Raw genomic sequence first — 14,849 nt, 5'->3', positions numbered from 1 at the left:
TTTTCCAAGATAAAGTGCAGTGGCAGCACTATGGGCCTGAAGAGGCCACTTGGGAGGATGAGGAACTCCTTAGAGAAGCTTACCCGAATTTGTTTAAGGGAGACAGACATCGGGACGATGTCCAATCACAGGAGGGGGAGATGTAATGACCCCAGACTATGTAAATGTGAAAATGTACTGTGGTAAAAGACAGTAAGACAGTTGTTGTTTATGTTTTAAAAACAAAACTGTGACAAACTATTTTATTAAAAGTAATTTAAATATTTTCTTGAAATGCTGGCAGCCTCTAGGAGGTGGATTTAAAAGAAAGAGATCAGTTATAATAACTGATGGAAACTACCCTCCCAAACAGGAAAAGTCCTGGCTGTAGGGAGGAAGTTCTGTGCTGTGGGGACAGATAGAAGAGACCTTTCCAAAGAAGAGGAAAAAGGAAAAAAAAAAAGAAGAACTGGTTAAGTCTGGTTAGGACCAGATAACCAAGCACAAAGTGCACAAATCTTGTTGAGGGCTTGAGGCCTGCAAGATGGCTCGGGGGGAGAATTCCGTCTAAGAGATGGATCTCATGGCTGGGTGGTAGAGCAAAATCAAAGCACAGGTGACTTGTTTGAGAGCCCATTCCTGACTCTGGTGAACCAGGTACGGTTTCAAATTGTAGAGTCTCTGATTGAATATGAAAATACTGTGAATTTACAGTAGTCAAACAGGAACTAAGTCCATTTTCCTAGTTACTGTCATAATAATAATATAACTGCACAGATGTAGTTCTAAGTTAAGGGACAGATTGTCATTCAATAGACATGGTCTGAATTAGTCGCACTGTAGTTAAAGCTACATAAATGTATATAGTTAAAGACTGGATATTGGCACAAGGGGAGGTTAATCAAAAACTGATTATTGAATAACGGTCATGATATAACCTCGTCCGAAAGACCAAGTCACTGTTTAACAATAGAAGAAAAAACTAACAGTGGAATAAATAGTATTGAACACCTTGAGAAATAATCAAGCAGATACTTGAATGTGTCGAGAGGAACGAGGTTAGAACCTCTGAGTCTAGGTAGAGAGCACCGACGGCAGTTGGATGCTATCTCGTCGACGGCTACAGTTATTTAGAATAAATGACTGTGATATATAAAGAAACAAATAAACTACTTCAGATAAACAGAGTCTATTATGTAAACTATGCAAAACAGAGAACGGGAATCATATTGTATTCCATCAAACCACATTATTAAGTTACAGTACTCACGGACTCAATATCAGAGAACCCAGTTCATTTAGAGCGATAAATGAAACAAGTTATGAATATGTATATTCAAGTAATCCTGTACATGTTACTTCAAAGAGGAAAATCAGGCATGCATTTACTTCGACATTCTCATAAGAAAGGGGAAAGTATAATATCTTTTCTTATAACCATCCAAATGCATATTGTACATACTGAACAAGCTTAGCAAACACGTCAGTCGTATAGAGAATACAGAACGAATGATTCGAAGCAGTCATCATAACCTGAGATAATCCATGAGGTTGTCGTCGTGGAGACGAGCGAAACTAGTAATAAAAACATAACCTCCATGCACTGTTCTAGCATGGTTAAATACATAGATTATATTCATATAAGGTGCAAAACGTAAATTGCCCTGAAGGCTCAGATAGAGTCGTAGTCCATGCATAAATTGCAAGGGTTCCATATATAAAACACAAAAGAACAAAACCCGAATGGCGAAATCTTGGAAGAATAGAACTGTTCATACATTAAATAACGGGAAAACCTAAAACAGAACCTGAACCCGTTAGCCAGATCTGCGCGTTACGGCCAGATCCGAAGTCACATGTCCAAGATTAGATATGGTAAACCAAAAATCTGAGTATGCTGCAAGGGGCTGCATTACAAACAAAATAAGTCCTTAAATACATACAACAGAACTCAGGAGAGTTCCGCCGTGGATAACATCTCAATAGTACGGGTCATGGACTTGACCAGAACACAAAAGAAAACCTAAGTGCAAATTGTGAGGGTTCTCTGTGGAGAATACCTCGGCAATCGATGCAAAGAGACCCTCATTCGAACAACGGTCTGCACAATCATAATTTTAAACAACTCAAATCGATGGTCCGCGAGCTCTTGTGGGCAGGGGCAAAGCAAATAAGAATCTGAGGGCATACCTGTGGCCGCCGAGAGGGTGGAACCATCATGTATAACTGCCTTGGCACCACCAGAGGGGTTCGGATAGCCCAACTGCGCGCCCTGTAAGCAAAGAGAAAACAAACCATAAGAGATCGTTACAGATAATCAGAACTGTAAATATATGCAATAGATTTAAGAGTCGAGGTCCCATATACCTGTGCTGGATTAGTGTCAGGCACTTCACAGCTTTCGGAGCAATTGCAGGTGAAGAAGGTAGCGCGGGTGGGGTTGAACCAGAGGATGAACATCGAGACGGAGCCGGAAAGGCCGAACGAATGAATAAACCCCGAGAACGTTCGGATGAGGTTTTGTAAGGACTTAAACCCTTGAGTGCATCTCAGCCCTTTGATCCAAGGGTGAGATCCTGACCGTCTATGCAAGGCGGGAATACAAAGCGTAAAGGCCGAGATCACTGTGACCGAGATGTCACATGGCCAAAGGAGCCAAACCTTGCCACCTGCCTCGTTAAGGACTGAAGTCATTAAGGCAAGAGTGAGTTGGCACCTGCAAGGGCTGCGGTAGGACCGCCAAAGCCCGATGCCACATTAATATTCACTGTAGAACTGGTGGTCTAATAGCTGGCTTCTACATGAAGTCAATGCGTACACAAAACCCGTATGACAGTGTAATATATAGCCACGTAGCTTATATAAAGCGAGGTTACAGCAGTAATCAAAACATAGGCTAATCAGCTGTAAATACGTGGCATGCGTATGGTAATAATTAAACATACGTGTATACATAAAGGTTGGAAAACCATGTGTTATATAGCAAGTTCTTTAAATGAGGTATATAGTTAAAAAAAAAAAAAATTATGTGTATGTGAACGTTGGTGTGACACATTACGTTTAACCTACCTTAAAGATAAACCAATTATTATTATTAAGAAAAAAATATCAATCACTTTTTTAATGTAAAATTTGATATTCAAAATAATTTAGATTTATAAAATAAGCATTAAAGATAAATATATTTATATTCTATATAAAAAATATACACGTTCCCCTATATTTATTAGTTATATCAAGATTAGAAGCTATTACATCTAATTTCATCATATCACTTGCAAGAATTAAATTTAAATAAGAAAATAACAATTATTCCTCCCAAAATAAACTCAATTAACTTAAAATTTTAAAACTTGAGTACCTTATTTATTAAAATTAAAAAAAAAAAAAATTACCATTATATTATCACATAATCACTCAATTAAAATGTAGGCAATTAATATAATTTCATATTAATCAATTTCACATTCCATTCAAACAAACTATAAATTGAAGTAATAATAAAAATAAAGGAGCGGGTTAGAATGAAGTGAAATGAGAACACCGAAATGCACTCCGATGTATTTGAAATGCCGATTTACCAGTATTTACAGTTGTTATTTTATGGTTACAATTCCACTAAAAACCCGCGGACGTGTTACTTTAACTTTAGTTGATCGGTGAAATTATCATATTAACCCATGTTGTCAATGCTAAGTTGATAGGTGAAATTTGCTGATGCTCAATATTTTACAAATTGATCACTATTTTCACCCTAAAAGATCTACATTTTTATCTATTAAATAAATGAGTAACATTGTAATGTGGTAAAAAATAATTATATTATTGTTGATTATAATTTGATCATAGTTGATAAAGCTTAATAATAAATAGTTATAGTGATTTACGTCAATTTTAGTCAAGCATAGTCAACCATGATCAATTTTAGCCAATCATTAGCAAGCATGATTATGTCACAATAGCCAATCATTGTCAACCTTACTAGACCATGAGAAAACATGGTCATCTTCAATCAACAGTAGTCATCATAGTCAACCATATTCAACCATTGCCAGTGATAGTTAATGTAGTCAACCATAGTCAATTATAGTCATCATGGTTTACTATGGTTAAGTATAGTTGTCCATAGTCAACTATAGTATCTCATAGTTAACGTTGGTAAGCATGGTCAATCATCATCAACTATAGTTGATCAATCATAGTTATCTTTTGTCAACCATAGTCAACCCATGCTCAACATGTTCATCATTGCAAATGGTTAACCATCATCAAACATGGGCAACCATAGTCAACCATAGTTAATCAAAATCTATCATAGTCAACTATAATTGATTGTGAACAAGGAGGGTCATACATAGTCAACTTTATATTGATCATCATAAGCCCTCCTTAACCATATCTAGAACATACTTAGCCATAATCAATCATAGTTTACTAATCCTTCCTATACACATTAGTAAATGTAATGGATAGCATATGTATATATACATATATCATATATGTTAATTAACTTTATATAACAAGAATAATTTTTAATTTCATATTATTAATAATCACTATAACTAATTAGTAATTATTATAATTAGTTTTTCAAAATCCATGAGATTAAACAAAGATATTGCTACTCATATTTACTAGCTTTTTCAGAATCAGAGGTTCCATACTAGAAAATAACGCCAAAAATAAATTTTATTTAAAATTTTGCTTATAATAAAATTAAATACCAAAAAATAATAATAGAGGCTTAATCTGCACCATAATATGAGACATTAATTTTGGACAAATTTAAAACTCTATATAATTGCATGGAAATATGTACTTTCTAAAAAAAAAAGAAATATTATCTAAATAAAAATAAAAATACAAGGTATAGTATAATAGAAACATAAATATATATCATGAGCGAGATGTAATTTTTTCAAATTTTGCATCTTCAAAAAGATTTACACTTGAAAATATATGATCTTTTTCAATACATACTAGATCTATGCTTAAGATAAATCTATACTAGTTTAATTTTATGAAATAGTTAATAGCAAGTAAATAAATTTTGATAATATAAATTAAATAGGCAATACAATTTATTAGACCAAAAATTTACCAATATAAAAAATAAAATAAATAAAATAAACTTAAAAGTAAAAATCAGTTATAAATTTTATGATTACCCATATTGAATAAAATTTCCAATATTGAATAAAAATTGCATTATAGTTTGTTTGTTACTAAATTAATATAAAGTAAATAAATTAAATAACAATTACAATTTATGAGAAGAAAAATAAAATAAAATGAAGTACAATTTTTATTATAATGTCAATTTATGACTAAATCAATTTGAATATATGTTACAATTATATTACGAGTTTGTAATTGTTTACTTTCTATGAAATATATATTTAATTAATTCTAAATAATATAAATATTTTTGTATTTTATATTATTAACAATCATGGTTCTTAGATTTATATATTCCATTAATTCTAAATAATATAAATATTTTTGTATTTTATATTACTAACAATCATTGTTCTTAGATTTTTCAAAATTCAAACAAAGAGAAAACTATGAGGTTTATTCATGGAGTTGTGGAGGTTGCTTTTGATGATCTTGAAGCTACATGTGATAATATGCTTCAGGTCCTCTAGGTTTTCTTGCTGTTGTTGTTGCCCTGCTTCTGAGATTCTTTTGATGTGAGTGTTGTAGATGATCATATGTCATTTCTAAATAGAGGTAACATTGATGTGCATGTCTTCTGCAATTTCCTCATAAAGATATGTATTTTTTATTTTCTCTTGTTGATTGATGCTCGATGATGCAAGTTTGTCCTTCATGCAAATTCTCTTTGGATGATATGTTTCTATTTATTGAGTGATCAAGAATCTTTTAACAGATAACAGAAGGTCTTGTAGTTGTTTGAGGACCAGATTTATCATCTCCAAATTCTCCATGGTGGCTGACTTCTCAATCTAGTACTCTAGCTATGGTCTGGTAAGGGATGTGCAGACTACTATAGGACTATGTGTCTTCCTATAACAGTCACATAGATCCTACTAAGATCATAATTTCCTTCAAGTTTTTCCTTTAGAAATACTAATAATTAAAAAGTAATCTTTTAACAAGGATCAAAGGCCTTTTTGTGGTAGAAGGGATGGAAGACGAGGTGAAAAGTGGTGTTTTGATGGACAGAGGTGGAAATGGGAGTGGAGAAGAGGAAAAGTTGTGTGGAAAATGAATGATGAGGCTATGGTTGACCCCTCCTCTTGTTTCTAGATGAGAAACATAATATCTGAACCATTCTTCTATGTCGATCATAATGCTGTAGAAATTCTAGACTGTCTTGTAGCATTATAGGACATTCCTATAGAAAACTTGTTTTATCCAGATCTGTCAAATGGTAGACTGAATTGACTTGAAATTTTTTGAGCATTTTTCCTTGATCCTAATGCACATTCCAATAAAGGAATATTGTCCAATAGATGCACAAATATTGAGAAAAAAGAATGGTTGAAGGTGATGGAGGCCAATTTCTTGAAAAGTGCACACTGGAATCTGCTGAAATTCCTTGAGCATGTTACCATAATCCTTTTACATCTCCCCATGAAAAAATAAACAAATTATGCATGGTTTTTGATATATGGTCAAAACAATTTATGGCCTATGTGTTTTGTCAGTCTTGTAGCAAAAAAAAAAACCTTCCTGTAACATTTTAGGACAACAAGGAAAATGAATGGGAAAGGATTGGGAATGATGGGTGGATGTTGGAAATGGATGAGGGTGATGGATTAACATGGTCTTGGTCCTACTAGAGCATCTGGGCAAAGGAGGAGAAGGCCCAAGTTTGACTTTCTATGATTAGGATTTTTATTAACTTTTTCTTTTGGTGCTAACTTGTTTTTGTTTCTTGCAAAGGTTGGAGAGCACCTGCATTCATTAGAGATAGATACATGGAGAAAATAATTTTTTCTTTTTATTTATTTTTATTTTTTTCGTAGCCCTACTAGTTAGCTCAATGAGGTTTTCAACTAGTAGGTCTACCTAGGCGTCTCAAAAGAGGTTTTCACCTAGGATATTTTATTTTTCTCTCTTTTCCAACCCATTGACCGTCTCATGGAGATTTTCAATCGATGAGCCAATATCAGGTGCCTCAAAGGAGGTTTTCACCTGAGATTTTATTTTTCTTATTTTATTTTCTTTTCCACTCTTTCCTTTTTTCTTTTATTCATCTATCCTACTCTACTTGAAAAAAAACAAAACTCTCTTTCAAATATAAAAATACTTCAAATGGGTCACTGTGCATAACAAAATGACACATAAACTCATGTGTAGGCTCGAAACATATGCTTTGATGTGTGCCTGAATATTAGAGACCAACTACTTTGACTTTTATGATATCAAGAAATGTTGAAGAAGAGACTGATGCTCCATTTTGTAGATTTTCTAGAACCAAACCCCAATATAGCTTTGATGCCCTTGGTTTTATTGCTTATCTAAATCATTTTTCATGTCTTCTTTTTCTATACCATTCAAATATTCTACTATTTGTTGATTATCCCCTTGAACACATAAAGGCTCTGATCATAAGCATTATAGAAATTCTTCAGTCTCAGGCACTAATGGCTACTCTCCATCAAATGTGGTCCATGATTCTTTAGCCCCCTATGAATCTTCTTCTTTTGGATTTTTTCTACAACAGAAGCAAGATAATTTCTTCTTTGCAATACTCTTTCCGATCCAGGACGAATGTCATCTAGATCAAGAGGATTTGTTTGGAGATTTTGTATCTTAGCATTCTAAGTGGGTTGAGTTACTTTATTGCTTGGGTTTGGAAATGGTTATAGAGGTAGTTGTGTTGGAGTGGGTCTTTTAAATGGTTATGGTTAAGCATGTCATTATGGTGGAGGTGGATGAAATGGATAGGATTGGGTTTGGTATAGAGGATATTGAGGGTGTTGAGGGAAATATGGATCACCCCATTAAAGATTCTGGTGCTGATATGGATGAAAAGGGGAATGCCATATTGAGGAGGATAAGACCATGAATATGGATCACCCCATTGGGAAGGATAAGACTATGGAGACCAAGGTGAGTTGCTAGGTGGAGACCAAGGTTGAAATTATACATTACATGTTATATTGAAAGAGAAGGGGTAGTCCATATCTTGTTGATATGAGTTGAAAAAGTAGGGTTGCTCCATGCCTCTTTCTAACTTCTCTGCCACATCTTCTTATTATACCTGGACATGATCAAGTGAGGGGGTTTGTGATATTGAAGAATATAATTTTTTTCTTTAAAAAAAATTGAATGAGAATGCTAATGCAATGAGAGATGCCTATTGTGTTTTTGTAGAAAATATGAATGCAGAAAATAAGGAAGGAATCATTCCAAGAACAAGAGAGTGCTTTCTTTGATACACTCACAGGAAACAATATGAAAATTTGATGAGCCTCATTATTGGGACAAGAATGTTGAAACTCCTGAGGTTATTAAATTAAATTATCAACCTAGGGTTCATACAAACTTAAGAGGGGTCAGTAGTATGTGCAGCACACACCTTCCTCTTCCTAGTCTAACTCCCTTTGATGCAAGTGAAAGAAGGCAATGACACAACTTCAATTGAACAAATATCTAAGTAAGTCGCCAATCCTAAGTTACAAAATGTAAACAACAATAGTAAAATCTATTCTACTTGGAAAGTAAATGGAAGGAAGGGAATCTATAATCCTTGCAAAGATGTAAAGCATAATGAAAACTAAGCAAATATCAACTATCTTGATGGAAAGGAAATGAAATTTAAAGGAGATATATTATATTTTGTAGGAAATAAAATTCCTAGAGTAATCATGCAAAAAGGAAATCACACTTTTCATAAAGTAAATTGCGGAAAAGGAATCTAGAGTAATTTGCAAAAATCAACATTTAAGAAGTAAGCACTATAAGAGATAAATGGTGGCCTAACCAAACCCCATCTCAACTAAAGTGGTCTAAGAGCCTTCATAGGATATAAATATACTTCTACCATGAATTTAGAGTGAACCTAGGAAAGGAAAATATTGAAAACAAATTGCTACTAGTCTACTACAAGACTGCTACAAGAGTGTCAGGATTGTCACATGAGTGAGATAACTTGATGAATTCCCAAGAAAATCAAATGCAAATGAGATGGGACAATTTTTTTTATGAATTAGAATTTCCCAAGGCTCCGTTCCAAGTGGAATCCCCCCTAAATAGCTTTGTTAACATGTGCTAAAAAATAATAGAAAATTACTACTCTAAAAACTAGAAATTTAAGAATTAGTGAGCTAGTTAACCTATCAAATGCCTAGCCTAATCAAGTGAAATGTTATGGATTAATTGTTTTTATTAACTTGAATGTTTTTACGACTCAACACAAGTGGAATCAACTCAAATTAAGTTGATTAACACGTTCTAAGAAATAGAATAAAAATACTATTATTTTGCTACAAGAGACTTGCAGAAACTTTAGATTTGTGAACTAGTAAACCAATTTAATTAACTCAATGATGAATATGAATTTTCAAAGATTTTAAAAGGATGAATCATGATTTTGAATCTGTAAATAAACTGCAAAACAATTCACTTCAATCATTTAACCAATGTAACCTACAACAAAAAAGTATGAATAGTAAATAGAGAAATAAGAGATTCAACTGGAAAATACATTAAAAGAAAATGAAGAAATTGTACAAGAGCGTTCTAAGGCTCATCGGATGGCTAAAGCCAACAATACTCAAAGTCCTGTGAAGGAAACCAAGTTTTAGAAGCTAAAAATGATACCAAACTTCATTATGAGGAATTTATTAAGCCACTCTATCTTCTGGTGGAGGGTAACTCACCAACCAATATAGCCTGACCGTATCTGGCTGTATTGAACGTGCCGAACCAATATTATAGACATGATATGAGATACGAACGAGAACTGCCTCTCTGCACCCAACGGCCGAACCAATATTATAGACATGATATGAGATGTGAACGATAACCGCACGGTTGCCTCTCTGCACCCAACCGCGGAACCAATATTATAGACATGATATGAAATGTGAACGATAACTGCACGGTTGCCTCTCTGCACCCAACGGTGTTCAAGTGCAGGCGGTCGTTACGATCTTTCCTTCAAATTGAAATTGTAAGGATGGGTGGGAAAGTGTGAAAATCGTCAGATGAATTTTTTTTTTTTAATTTAAATTGTGAGTACCTGTGAAAACGGTCAAATGATCTTTCCTGAAATTGAAATTCTGATGATTTTTTTTTTTTTAATTTAAATTGTGAGTACCTGTGAAAACGGTCAAATGATCTTTCCTGAAATTGAAATTCTGAAGATTAGCGAGAAAGTGCGAAAGCCATCCAATTTAAAATTTAAAGTGAATGTGGATTTATTTTGAATTCTAACTCACAAAGTTGCAAGATATTTTTTTCTTTCTAAACATATCTTGGACTTTTTAAGTAAATGTGGATTTATTTTGACATTATTTCATCTCATCTTCATAAACTTTGGGAATGAAATTATAAACCTTTACTATAACCATCTCATCTTCATAGACGTTCGACATGCATCAGCATACATAGGTTACTATTTTTATGGGTCCCTTCTTTTTTTTCTAAGAAAGACGTGCATTCCTTTTCACGGAGATATCTTTTTATTTTGCCTCCTCGTTGATCTCTGGTTATCGATAATACCAGGTGGCGGGATACCGTCCACTCACTTAAGGATGAACGTTGTGAAAGGGATACGAAGGGATTTTATGACTCAAGCTTCATGTTTCGCTCTTTACATTGTCAGTCTCCTATTACTGTATTGATTCAAGAAGAGATGAATTGTCACTGGGGAAGAACTTACTCCAAGTTACTTTAAAATTGGAGATTAAAGAATTTTTAAAGCATTTAGTAATATACAAAAGGGTTACAAAATCTCTCTTATTTGTAATCACCCAGAGATCATTAATAGAGGATTTTTTCCATCATTTCAAAATCCACGGACTCCCTGAATTTTCACCAAAAATAGTAGGTTATACTTTCTTGTAAAATATACTAATTGTCTCCGATTGTGAAATGATGGGATGCAGTTTCACCCTTCAATTTCTATTTTTCATATTTTCTTTATGTCGTTTTGTCTACTCTTGTTTTATTAAAAATTTTGACCTGCATTGAGTATTTTAACTATTAAATTAAATTATGATTTATTGTGTTGTTTTCCATTTTATACTATTTTGTTATTTGTCTGTGAAGTTTTCCTTTTCGTGTTCCTTAGTCAAGAGGTTTAAATGTGCATTTGATGCATCGAATTTTTCATTTTGTACCCAATAAAAAACTATTTTGTTTACTTTCACAACTATAAATTTTCGTGTTCCTTAGTCAAGAGGTTTAAATGTGCATTTGATGCATCGAATTTTTCATTTTGTACCCAATAAAAAACTATTTTGTTTACTTTCACAACTATAAAATATGATAACATATAAGCTTTTTCGTTTCTGGACAAAAAAAAAAAATTGATAACATATGCCTTTGTTCAACCTTCAAGTGGAATGAAATATAAAGGTTGAATGGACTGGATACCATTTATCATCCATTATGGTTTCATAAGTTTTATTTATGAAAATAGGAGAAAGTTAAGATTACCGGAATGTATTCTCTTAATTAAAAAATTTTATTTTTTCTTTGTGCATATATGGTATTTTTTCTTGTTTGGCATTTTAGGATAAATGGATTAGCTTAATTTTTATCATATTAATAGGTTGAATATTAAATATCAATGACTTCTCTCAAAAAAAAAATCTTTTTACTTTCAGGTTAATTGAGTTTTTAAAAAAAAATTAAAAGACTCTAAAGATATTTTCTTTAAAATATATTTTGTGAAGTTTGATTAGTCTATAAATTTTATAGATGTAATGTCCCTAGAAAACTGTAAATATTTTATTTATCGCATTAAGAATAAATTGAATAATTAGTGTCATTACCTGTTTGAATTTAATAATATTTTTATTTATTGAAAATGAGTAATGATTTAAAGCATCAGTAGATCTTGTAACTTCTGGGGGGAAAGAAGTTGAAAAGGCAGTGGCTAGAAAAACCCTAACTACCTCCCCCAACTATGAAATAATTCCAAAGAAAAGGAAGTAGGGGAGAGGAAAAACTGCGTGGTAATTTCAGGAAGTATAGGGGAAAATTGCTAAGTCTAGTGACGACCAGATAGTATGAGCACTATGTGCGAGCAAATTGCAGGAGACAGAAAGTCTCATGAGAAAGCTAGGGGGGAGATTTTGTCCCGAAAGACAATCTCATGGTCGGGCGGATTGACTAGCAATGGAAACCAGAGGTGGCCTCTATCATTTGAGTACTTTACATTAACGCGGCTCAAGTATGAGGTACCATCTAGAAAATTAGACCGTTGCATAAACTAAATTATGTGTCTTTTACTGTGAATGAAACGATGTAGAGGCGTGCCTAAGCGTGGAGTGATAATTGAAAAGGATAATAGTAGGGTTCTGTTTTACATTTTATCTATCGATATCAAGAAAAACTTAAGTATAGTAATCTTTTACAGAAGAATAATTAATTGTCGAAGCAAGGGGGTTTCCCTGTAAATCTAGAACATAATATTTGCAAAAATATACCCTATTCAGATCCTTTAATGCAGGAAAATTGATTAATATTTACTGTAGAAAATGATCTATTTAGGTAATTTAATGCAGGAAAATTGATTAATATAGAATTACTGTAGAATATGATCTGTACAGGTAATTTAATGCAGGAAAATAGCCTAATTCTAGAACTATTGTGGAGTTACATCTCTTTACAAGTCTTTTTATGCAAAAAAATAAAAGAGGGTTATTGTAAAAATTCAGTAGAAAAGAACGGGTGAATAATTTCCTCTGTTGATTGAGTGAAATACAGACAAACGAGGAATTGATTAAAAATGTTGGGAATGTTGTTTCCCGAAGAGTGAGAAAACATAAAAGGGGCTGATGAGGAAGGGGCATAAGAGTAGAAACCCTAGCTGACCTGACCAGATTTTTTCCCGAGAGTGGACTTTTAATTAAAGTCTAAAACCCTGCCAGGATTTCCTAAAACCCTACCAGGAAATTGAAACCCCATGCTTCTAACTACAACAAAACCCAACATTGAACAAATTAACTAATGTTCTAGTTTAATCGGAAAACAGAGAATTAGTTACATTTTAATCACGCAAAGGACAGTATCGAAAACAATCTTAATTCGGAATTGCGTAAACAGAAGGAATTAAAAAGAAACCTTGAATTGAGTCTTTCCACATTAAGCTCTATTCGAATCAATAAAAAACTGAAACTTATGAACAACATTATCATAGGTAGTTCAAAGAACAATAATACAACACAATTATGTAACGACCAAAATTCAAATCGCATTTCCATATAGCATACAAGATTTACACAATGAACCAGACCTTGATCTATAACCAGAAGGTTCCAAAATCATAGTAATAAGAGGAATGACACGACTTCAAACTAAGAAAGCTAGTTAAGATTGGACAATAGTTCTTCATACCGAGAAATGTAAACTTTTCATAATAAATATAGAATTAACATGTAAAATACACCGACGTTGCCTTAAACACAAGATCCACCGCTAGATAATGAAACCGTCATTCTTAAAGAGGAAATGTCCATACATACACCTCAAAATAGCGATGGGTATCCGCATGATAACTTTAAACTTTTAACTTTATAGAGACCACAACATTTCAATAGGAATGAAAAGCTTAATTACACAGAGAGCCGAAGCCCTTGCTTCAAGTAGCCTAGAAAAGTTTCATCTCGGGCAGACTAGCACAGGCCGAAGTTAAACCTTACCCGGAATCACTCGGGTGACAAAAGCTTGTGGAGAAACCCTCCTTTAGGCACTATCGTAAATGCCAAGCTTGTAGCCGAGGTTCCTACAGTTCAACCATGCCACAATCGTCGATTAGCAATAGAGCAACATAGAAAATGTATATCATTCATCTGTGAGGGAAATAAAATAGAGACCTCAGTGAATACAAGCTTACCTAAGAAAACACTCGCCCATAAGAAAAACATAACCATATTCTGGGAATTTCCTCACGTTGCAACTCCGAATTGGCAGGCCAAGCAGGCCTGCAAGAAGAGATGTGGAACCAGAGCAGGCACCGAGGAAGGTTGGAGGAAAATGAAACACTGCCATCGCAAATGAAGATGTGAAAAACCCCAGATGCAGCTTAGCCATAGGATGGAGATCCCAGGTTCTCCACCGTCAATGAGACGGGAGGCCGAGAGGAGTAGTTGTGGTAGGACAGCCTGCCTGTGCCACGTACCAAGATAGATCAGGGCATTTAATGTCAAAAAAACAAATATCAATACCATCATAAAGATATACAGCTTGCAAGCCAGGTGACTGAGACAACATATGCACGAATATAGCAGGTGGTATGGTATGGAAATGCGTGGCACAAAAATATTTAATGAAGACCTTCACAACAATGGCACTTAAACCAAAAACAAACAGATTGACAACCATAACCTTAATCAAGGAGCCTCTTTACAAGGATACGAATGTACCTACCTCGTTAACAGTAAAGAATAGAGTTATGACAATTTAAACTAGAATGTATATTGATGCAATCTAAAGTATTAAAAAAAAAGATTATATGTATTTATGTGGTGTATTGTGGAGTCATTACACTATAGTTTAGTGTATATTTAGTTTAAGAATGAGAACATTATCATATTGATTTTCATGAAATGAGATCCCAATTCTATATATGTCATCATTTCAATTGCATGTAAATAATATCATGGACATTTAAATTGCAATCCAATACATGAGTTTTTTAATGGAGTTTGAGGGAGAGGAAT

General features: G+C 33.6%; 1 long non-coding RNA gene across 2 annotated transcripts in view; it reads right to left on the bottom strand.

Moving 5' to 3' along the window:
• The window catches only part of LOC149229541 (uncharacterized), a 43,137-nt gene extending 28,804 nt beyond the window's left edge, over positions 1-14,333 (bottom strand). The window contains exons 1-2 of one of the 2 annotated variants that reach the window (XR_016247297.1): positions 14,024-14,333; positions 13,830-13,912 (exon numbers count right to left, since the gene is read on the bottom strand). This is a non-coding gene — a long non-coding RNA (uncharacterized LOC149229541). The remainder of the gene's footprint in view (positions 1-13,829; positions 13,913-14,023) is intronic. The other variant, XR_016247296.1, reaches the window with a different exon arrangement.
• Between the last annotated feature and the right edge of the window lie 516 nt (positions 14,334-14,849).

Source organism: Pinus tabuliformis, chromosome J, assembly GCF_031772625.1.
Source record: "Pinus tabuliformis cultivar Carrire ecotype Pingquan chromosome J, CPIR1, whole genome shotgun sequence".
Classification (NCBI taxonomy): Eukaryota; Viridiplantae; Streptophyta; class Pinopsida; order Pinales; family Pinaceae; genus Pinus; species Pinus tabuliformis.
This window is presented reverse-complemented; position numbering and strand designations above follow the sequence as displayed.